The sequence below is a fragment of the Chiloscyllium plagiosum genome, chromosome 12 (genome assembly GCF_004010195.1).
Source record: "Chiloscyllium plagiosum isolate BGI_BamShark_2017 chromosome 12, ASM401019v2, whole genome shotgun sequence".
NCBI classification, from domain to species: Eukaryota; Metazoa; Chordata; class Chondrichthyes; order Orectolobiformes; family Hemiscylliidae; genus Chiloscyllium; species Chiloscyllium plagiosum.
This window is the reverse complement of record NC_057721.1, coordinates 71,329,431-71,339,680: the sequence shown is the minus strand read 5'-3', so window position 1 is coordinate 71,339,680 and position 10,250 is coordinate 71,329,431. Positions and strand designations below refer to the sequence as shown.

Here is a 10,250-nt window from a genome sequence, read left to right as displayed (position 1 = left end):
CGAGGGAGTCACGGAGGGAGTGGTCTTTACGGAATGCTGATAGGGGAGGGGAGGGAAATATATCCTTGGTGGTGGGGTCCGTGTGGGCCCCCACCCCAGTCTGACCTATCACCCTCACCTTGACCTCTTTCCACCTATCGCATTTCCGACGCCCCTCCCCCAAGTCCCTCCTCCATACCTTTTATCTTAGCCTGCTGGACACACTTTCCTCATTCCTGAAGAAGGGCTTATGCCTGAAACGTCGATTCTCCTGTTCCCTGGATGCTGCCTGACCTGCTGCGCTTTCCCAGCAACACATTTTCAGCAAATAAAATTTTTAATCTAGTTGTTTTTTTTTTAGTAGCAAAGAGTAAAAATAGATTATTGAAGCAAAGATGAGTTTTGCTTTCATTACAGTGACTGAGCTGAAAACTTTTAAAAATTGACAGCGTGATTGAAAAGTCTCTGTTGCTGTTGGCATTTCTTGTGTATCAGATGATGTGCTGGGTGATATGTTGAATCACCCTCAGGGCATTTTTAGCAGTAAATAAAGAAAGACACCCATTCCTTAATGAAACACAATGCAACATTTGTCATCCCTGGCTGAATGTGTGTCAAATACATTCCACATCTACATATTTACAATACATCTTTGTAGCCATTGAGCAATTCACAGCTCATTATTTTCAACTGATGCAGAAATGTTCGTTCTATCTATTCCATTCCACATTTCCCTCTTTCAACCACCCTGATCATCATACATGTATTCATGTATTAGTTAAAAATCACACAACGCCAGGTTACAGTCCAACAGGTTTAATGCGCATCAGCCATGATTGAATGGCGGAGTGGACTCGATGGGCCGAATGGCCTTACTTCCACTCCTATGTCTTATGGTCTTATGGTCTTAATTGTAAGCACTAGCTTACAAAGCACTGCTCCTTCATCAGGTGGTTGTGGAGTATACAAATGTAAGGCACAGAATTCATAGCAAATGTTTACAGTGTGATGTAACTGAAATGATACATGGAAAAATAGCTTGATTGTTTGTTAGAATGACCATGTTAGTTTCACTTCTTTCGTATATAAATCACAAAACTTTTCTTAAAAGTTACATTCTCAGGTGAACTTTAACAATTGGTGTCAGCCTAGATAATGTGTGGAAGGTGTTAGCCCCCTGTGTCTGTGCCATAATGTTTAGACTGATTCTAATGTAAAAAAATGCAGTAACAGAACCTTACATGAATTCATGCAGTTTTTGGGTAAAGTACAAAGCAACTCTGCAAATACAAATTCACCCCACAAACATATGTGTGCGTGTGTGGTGCGGGGGTTGTGAGTATCTGTGAGAGAGAGTGTACTGTGTGTGTTGTGAGTGTAAAGGAGTCTAAGTCTGTGAGAGGGTACATGTGTGAGTATGCGAGTGAGTGTGTCTGTAGGAGTGTGTGTAGGAGTGTGTGTGTGTGTGTGTGTGTGTAAAATGCGCAATGGTAGTCACCTGTAGTGTGACATGAACCCAAGGTCCCTGTTGAGGCCCTCCCTATGGGTACGGAACTTAGCTATCAGCCTCTGCTCAGCCACTTTTCGCTGCTGCCTGTCCCGAGGTCCACCTTGGAGAATGGTCACTCAAAGGTCTGAGGTCGAATGTCCTGGACCGCTGAAGTGTTCCCCAACTGGGAGGGAACCCTCCTGTCTGTTGATTGTTGTGCGGTGCCCATTCATCTGTTGTCATAGCCTTTGCTCGGTTTCACCAACGTACCATGCCTCTGGGCATCCTTGCCTGCAGTTTATGAGACAGACAACATTGGCTGAGTCACGTACATGGTGGGAGGTGTCCCCACGTGTAATGGTGGTATCCATGTCCACATTCTGGCACGTCTTGAAGCGTCTACCATGACAGGGTTGTATGGAGTTGTCCTGAAAGCCGGGCAGCTTGCTACGGACAATGATCTGTTTGAAGTTTGGTGGTTGTTTAAAGGCAAGCAGTGGAAGCATGGGGAAGGTCTTGGCAAGGTGCTCATCCTCATTGATAATGTGTTGCAGGTCACGAAGAACATGGCGTAGTTTTTCAGCTCCTGGGAAATACTGAACAACAAAGGGTACCCTGTCGGTTGCTGCACGTGTCTGTCTCCTGAGGAGGTCATTACGGTTCCTTGTTGTGGCATGTCGGAACTGGCGGTCGATGACTTGAACATTGTACCCCGTTCTTATGAGGGCATCCTTGAGTACTTCTAGGTGTCCGTCACGTTCCTCCTCATCTGAGCAGATCCGGTGTACACGTAGGGCTTGTTCATAGGGAATTGCTGTTTTAATATGTTTTGGGTGGAAGCTGGAGAAGTGTAGCATTATGAGGTTGTCTGTGGGTTGCGGTAGAGTGTGGTGCTGAGGTGTCCATCCTTGATGGAGATGTATGTGTCCAAGAATGAGACAGGTAGTCGAGAGTAGTCCATGGTGAGTTTGATAGTGGGATGAAACATGTTGATATTACTGTGTAGTTTTATCAGTGACTCCTCACCATGGGTCCAGAGGAAGAAAATGTCAACAATGTATCTGGTGTATAATGTTGGTTGGAGGTCCTGCATAGAGAAGAAGTCTTGTTCGAACCTGTGCATAAAAATGTTGGCGTATTGGGGTGCAAATTTGGTCCCCATGGCTGTTCCATGTGTCTGGATGAAGAACTGTTTGTCAAAGGTGAAGACATTGTGATCGAGGATAAAGCGGATGAGTTGTAGGATGGTGTTTGGAGATTGGCAGTTGTTGGTGTTGAGTACTGAGGCTGTTGCTGCTATGCCGCCATTGTGTGGGATGCTGGTGTAGAGTGCTGAAATGTCCATTGTGACGAGGAATGTTCCCGGCTTGATTGGTCCATGGGTGCTGAGTTTCTGTAAGACATCCGTAGTGTTGTGACAGAAGCTGGGGGTCCCCTGTACAGTGGGTTTCAAGATGCCTTCGACATAGCCAGAGAGGTTCTCACAAGGGTCCCTTTTCCTGATACAATGAGACATCCTGGTGTGTTGGCTTTGTGTATCTTTGGAAAGCAGTAGAAGTGGCCTACGCGAGAAGTACGTGGGATGAAGGCACGTAGGGAACTCTGAAGGATTGGATCAAAGACTTGATCAATGTGTTTAGTTCACGGGTGTGCTCTTTGGTCAGATCAGTCAGTAGTTGCCTGTACTGTTCTTGCTGGTTCAGTTGTGAGCACACTTCCTTGCAGTAATCTATTCTGAATGACGATGGCTCCTTCTTTATCTGCTGGTTTGATGACAATGTTGTGATTGGTTTTGAGAGCATGGATGGCATTGCGTTGTGAACAGGTGATGTTTTGCTCTACCTTGTGGGTTGATGAACCTTGCATTTATGTATTTCCTGACGGTTTGAGCATACATGTCAAGCTCAGGACAGTGGCCCTCTGGTGGGGTCCAAGTTGACTCCCTCTTAGGTTGGCTCTTCTCTACGGATCCCTGTGATGACTGTTCCGGCTCATTGGTTGGCTCGTTAGGATCACTGCTGGCACCGTGAAAGAATTCCCAGAGTCTCATTCGTCTGATGAATTCCTCTGTGTCTGCTGCAAGAACCAAGGGGTTCATTTTGGTGGTGGGGCAGAAATTGAGACCCTTGCTCAGGACTACACACACAGGCACTCCTACACACACACACACTCTCTCTCCTACACACATACTCTCCTACACACATACACACTCCTACACACACACACTTTCTGACACACATACGCACTTCTACACACACACACACACTCTCCTACACATACACGCACTCCTACACACACACACCCATACACACACACACTCTCCTACACATATACGCACTCCTACACACACACTCTCCTACACATATACGCACTCCTACACACACACACTCCTACACACACACACTCTCCTACACACATAAGCACTCCTACACACACACACACACACTCCTACACACATACACACTCCTACACACACTCCTACACACACACACCTACACACACACTCCTGCAAACAAACACTCCTGCAAACGGGAGGGGGAGGGTGCATGCACCCTCTCACAGACTTAGACCCCTTTACACTCACGCACACACATATATACACTCTCTCTCACAGACACTCACAACACCGACCCCCCCCCTCCTCACGCACACACCCATACACACACACACACACATATATACACACACACACACATATACATTTGTGGGGTGAATTTGTGCTTGCAGAGTTACATTGTACTTTGCTCAAAAACTGTATGAATCCATGTAAGATTCTGTTAATTCATTTTTTAGATTAGAATCAGTCTAAATATTATGGCACAGACAGCAGCACACAGGGGGCTAACACCTTCAATACATTATCTGGACTGACACAAATTGTTAAAGTTCACCTGAAAATGTAACTTTTAAAAATGGTTTTGTGATTTACATATGAAAGAAGTGAAACTAACATGGTCATTCCAACAGATGAGAGACTTAACAAACAATCAAGGTATTTTTCAATGTCTAATTTCAGTTACATCACACTGTAAACCTTTGCTATAAATTCTATGACTTACAATTGTATACTCCACAACCACCCGATGAAAGAGCGGCACTCCGAAAGCTAGTGTGCTTCCAATTAAACCTGTTGGACTATAACCTGGTGTTGTGATTTTTAACTTTGTACACCCCAGTCCAACACTGGCATCTCCAGATCATGTATTAGTTGGACATTGAATGCAGAAACCTATACAATGCTGTATCATCTACCTTAGCAAGTGATTTCATATTTCAGGACAAACCTCATTTTCTTTTACAGTAATTCTACAAAAAAAAAGGAAGACAAATCCAACCGGAGCAATTCCCATAAAAATGGATAAAAGCAAATTACTGCAGATTCTGGAATCTGAAACCAAAAGAGAAAATGCTGGAAAATCTCAGCAGGTCTGGCAGCATCTGTAAGGAGAGAAAAGAGCTGATGTTTTGAGTTAGACTTGAAACGTCAGCTCTTTTCTCTCCTTACAGATGCTGCCAGACCTGCTGAGATTTTCCAGCATTTTCTCTTTTGGTTTCAGACCAATTCCCATCCCATCAGTCGACTCTCAATCTTCAACAAAGTGATGGTTGGTGCTATCAACAGTGCAATGAAATGACATTTCATCCATAATAATGTGCTCACTTTTTGTTTAGAATCCCTACAGTGTGGAAACAAGCCATTTGGGCCAACAATCTACCCTGACCCTCCAAAGAGAAACCCTCACAGAACTATTTCCCCTGACTAATGCACCTAACCTACACATCCCTGAACACAATGAGCAATTTAGTATGGCCAATTCACCTAACCTGTGGGAGGAAACCAAAGTACTCGGAGGAAGCCCACGCAGACACAGGAAGAACATTCAAAGTCCACACAGACAATCATCCAAAGAAGGAATTGAACCCAGGTCACTGGTGCTGTGAGACAGCAATGCTAACCACTGAGTCACCATGCCACCCACATGCTCTGCAAGGTCCACTTATCTCCTAACCCCATTCTTACCTTGGTCCAATTATAGAGTCAAGACAATATTTGGCCAAACAAATTTGAAGTCAATGGAAATGAAGAGGAAAACTCTCACTGGTTGAAGTCATGTTTGGAGAAAAGGTGGATGGTTTTGGAGGGAGGATGTCAATCCTCCCAGCTGCAGATATCACTGCAGAAGTTCCTTAAGGTAGTGTCTGGCTCCAGCTTTCTTCAATTGCTTTATCAATGACCTTCCTCCATCACAAGATCAGAAATGAGGATCTTTTCTGATGATTGCATAATGTTTAACATTGTTTATGACTCCTGAGATACTAAACAAATTATGTACAAATGCAACAAGACCTCGTTAACCTTCAGGTTTGGGTTGGTAAGTAGCAAGGGGCATTTGCCCATAAGTGCTAGGAAATGAGGAGATTGGTTACATTCCACAGAATTCCATGCCTTGACCTGCTCTTTTGGCCACAGTAATTATATGGCTTATCCAATTCAGTTTTGGATCAATGGTAACCTCCAGAATGTTGGTTGCAAGACATTTAGTGACAGTAATGCCATGAAGAGTATAGCAGTAATTGTTTGGATTACCATCAACATGATGAAGGCTTGGGAACCTGTGGCACGCAGCAATCTCCTTTCCACCATTTACAAGGCACAAGTCAGGAATGTGATAGAACGCTATCCGCCTGCGTGGGTGATTGCAGCTTCAACAAAATTCCAAAAAGGCAATACCATCCAGGATAAAGCAGCCTGCTTAATTGGCACTCCATCTATCATCTCAAGCATCCCTTTGCTACCAACACACAGTGGCAGCAGTATGTACCATCTACAAAACACACCGCAACAATTCATCAAGCTCACTCTGTCAGCAATATCCAAATTCACAATCTTTACCCTCTGGAAGGATAAGGGCAGCATATGCATGAGGGCACCACTACCTGTATGTTTCCCTCCAAGCCATATAACATCCTGACCTGGTAACATAATGCAGTTCCTTTACTGTGACTGAGTCAAACTCCTGGAATTCCTTCACAACAGCAGTGGAAATGTTCTCAACATTCATGGATTTCCACAGTTTCAGAGAATGACTCACCACTGCCTTCCCAAAATCAGTTAGAGATGGGCAGCAAATACAAGTCTTGTCAGTGATGCACAATTTCTGTAAATGAATGCAAAGAAACACTGTGACTGAGGGTGCTCTATCCACTGTAAAAGGCCTCTGTATTATGACAGAGTTAGATATTGAACCCACAATGGAGAAGTTTAGCAAAGTTATTAGCTCACTTTCATTGGATGGTTGAAGGTCCTTCAGTGAACTGGCCACTGGATCATGACACTGGGTCAACACCTTCACTACAAGGACACTTGCAAAGGAGATATAAAGATTGCAGATGTCAACACTGATAAGGGGGAGAAAGCTGCTGTCATCCATAACCTTTGGAGGCTGACTGATGGAAGGATGTTAGAAGATTCAAGCAGAAAGGGAAAGCTCAGCTGGCATAACCCATACAGTGCAGAAGCATGTGGCTCATGCACCTTCCCATCTCACTGTCTTCCTCTGCACCAACAGAGGCTGCTATGGCAGAATGAGGCTGCTGAGGCCCACTAGCTACTGCTTAATAGACTTGACAACCATGTTCAAATCATCATCTTGGAGATAGAAAGCTGTCGGGAAGGACAATGATAATGTATGTTTCTATAGCAGCCTTCATGTCTTCAACATGAACCAAATAAACACTTACCTACTTACCTTTGGAGTCTTGTCACTATTGGTAGAGGTTAGCACAGAGACAGGGCAAAAAAAGAAAGTTCATGTTTCTATTTCCTACAGAGCTCATCAGATACATTAACCAGTGAATCTTGACCTGTGTCACAAGTAAATTGAATGTTTCATCATCAGAACAAATGAGCTTTGTACTTCACTGAAGTTCAGCGATTGGAACCACTGTTATGTAAATGCAGCAGTTGTGTTGGATATAACAATGAATTAACTGAACTTGTAGAAGGAATGACAAATTATTGTTTTGGATAGAAAAAGGCTATTGCCTCAACATCAAAATTCCCTGCTGATATAAAAACCGTAAGACCATAAGATATCAGAGCAGAATTAGGCAATTCGGCCCATCAAGTCTGCTCCACCATTTGTTCATGGCTGATATGTTCCTCAACCTCATTCTCCTGCCTTCTCCCCTTATGAATCAAAAACCTATCTATCTCTGTCTTAAAGACACTCAAAGACTTGGTCTCCACACTCTTCTACATAATATAAGTGTGTGTGAAAATAAATAAGCTTCGCTATTTGAAACTCATAAAAGCTTGCTGCTAACTTATTAAATTTGAATATATACCTCTAGAATAGAAAGAAAACTGAGTCTCCTTCCATACAAAGCAATCTGTTCCAACCACCTATGAAACACATACACTCCGTCTATGACAGAGGGTTGAATGTTATACTTTCTTGGCTAAGTGCCTATTGCATTGTTATTTGCAGGGGTTTTTGACATGAAGCTGAGCAGATTTTCTTCCTGCTTCTCAATAACCTTGCTTTACTCACAACCTACCCCATTCATCTGATATTCCACTCATTTCAGACTATCCTGATCTCACCAGGAAGCTAAATATTAATGATGCAAGGTTGTGCTATAAGAAAACAATTGCCAAGCAATTATTCCCATCAATTGGCAACTCCCTGAAGCCTCATGAGAAACTTGACAAAATGCATAAAAGATGCATCGAATTACTCCGACCAGACCGTGCCTTCTGGTCCTAGACTCCCCCAGGAGGAGAAACGTTCTTGCAAGCCCTTTAAGAATCTTATATCTTTCAATGAGATCTCCTCTCATTCTTCTAAACTCCAGTGATGACATTAGTGTGTAAAATTAAAACACATGAAATTGGGATCGTGTACTGACACGGCGGCAGGCATTGACTCAGTGGGTATGTAGAGCATAGAACTTGGACATAAAATAGTACAGCGCAAAAACAACCCTTCAATCCATCATGTCCGTGCTGATCATGATACCATTCCAAACTACTCACATCTGTCTGCATATGGTCTTATCCCTCTATTCCCTGCCTGTTTATGCATTGTCTAAATGCATCTTAAATGTTGCTATTGTATCTGTAGAGATTTGCAGGGTGCTGCAGGGACCAGTGCTTTGATCCAAGCTATGCATAATTGATATTTAGATAAGGGAATTAAATGTAATATCTCCAAGTGACAGACAACACAAAGCTGGTTGGAAGGATGAACTCCAGACATGCATTGGTTGTTTTTTGTAAGTATCACACTTCACTGCCACAACAATTTGCATAGAATTAAAAATAGCAATGTCATTCTCAGTTTGCTTTCAAGGTAACATTAATCAATATTTACGAGTATTTAGATTTAATCTACATGAGGGCTCCATATTATTTGTGAGCTCAATCACGTCCTTTTTGGGGAGATGTGATTGAAGCGTCACGTTTCCTGCTCATGGTTGTCATTGTGCTTCAGTAGAGTACAGTTGGAGTGCTGCATTATTAGTCGTACCGTTTCTTTTCTCAGACGAGATGTTAAAACCTCATTTGTAACATTTCCAAATGTCACTGGCTGACCTCTAGAGAGAAATGAACATAGAAATCTGAAATTAAATCTGTGGAAATGTTTGTGTGCAAACAATGATTTTTAAAGTGCGCAATTAATATTCATTTTGCTGGTCAACCTCCAGACACTGAAGGCATTTAAACTTTGTTCTACTCAGCGGAAACAATGTACAGAATGGCAGAATCTACACTGTCTGTGACTGGAGTTCACAAAATCCTAACACATGCTAATCTTCCTCCTGTTGATCCAAGCAAAGGAGCAGCGCTCTGAAAACTTGCGATTTCAAATAATCCTGTTGGACCAAAACCTGCTGTTGTGTTACTTCTGACTTAGTCCAACCCGGTCCAACACTGGCACCTCCACATTAATTTGGAAAGGCATTGTTGTTTACGACATCTCCCTGCATGCCAAAATTTGCTTCGAAATTTGTGTAGATACACTGTGTTTCAATGCTAATACCACCTATGGGAAATGGTTGGAAATGATTTTGCTCTCTCCCAGTGTAAATCTGTGGGGCTCAGCAGATGACTAGCTCGTTGCCTGACAACGTCAGAAATTCCTCTTCAAAATATTGTGAGCAAGAAGTGGCTCAACGTCACAGTTTGGGCTGGTATCCACTCAGCTTCTCAGATCAAGTTCAAGATAAAGTTCCATAAAACTGGCAGGGAAGTCTTGGTGAACTGAGGTTACCTTTGGAATTCCTCAGCTCGGTGAACATGCTAAAATACCAGTTACCCTCAAATCACTGGCAGATTGTTTGTGGAAAGAAAACTCATTTGCGTTTACCTCAGGCTGTTTTCAGCATCACAGTTTCCTCAGGCTGTTCTTCCTCAATCCAGTTAGAGTGCATAATTGCCTCTTGCGGGCTTTTGTGGCACAGAGGCAGTGTCCCTATCTCAGAGAAGAGTTTTATGCATCATCGATCGATGTTGAAGATTTCAATTACGGTGTTAAATATTTAAAGCCCTAGGCAGAAAAATCAATGCTTTATAACTCCACAAAGTTATGCAAATACACTGTTTGTCTCACTATAGCAACAATGTTACAGAAGAAACTTGTTGGACAGGGCTAAAAATACGTTGTTAGAACAACCTGAAACCTGTCATTGACATACCTCCGTTGATCTCTCACAGACAAACATGCAGAGAAACAGATACAGACACACATTCACCTTCTCTTTTGAGAGGTTATACTAA

At 42.9% G+C, this 10,250-nt stretch overlaps 1 long non-coding RNA gene across 1 annotated transcript in view; it reads right to left on the bottom strand.

Moving 5' to 3' along the window:
* LOC122555581 overlaps window positions 1-9,983 on the bottom strand; it is a 26,818-nt gene extending 16,835 nt beyond the window's left edge. The window contains exons 1-2 of the long non-coding RNA XR_006313311.1: window positions 9,841-9,983; window positions 8,845-9,067 (exon numbers count right to left, since the gene is read on the bottom strand). This is a non-coding gene — a long non-coding RNA (uncharacterized LOC122555581). The remainder of the gene's footprint in view (window positions 1-8,844; window positions 9,068-9,840) is intronic.
* Window positions 9,984-10,250: the final 267 nt, after the last annotated feature.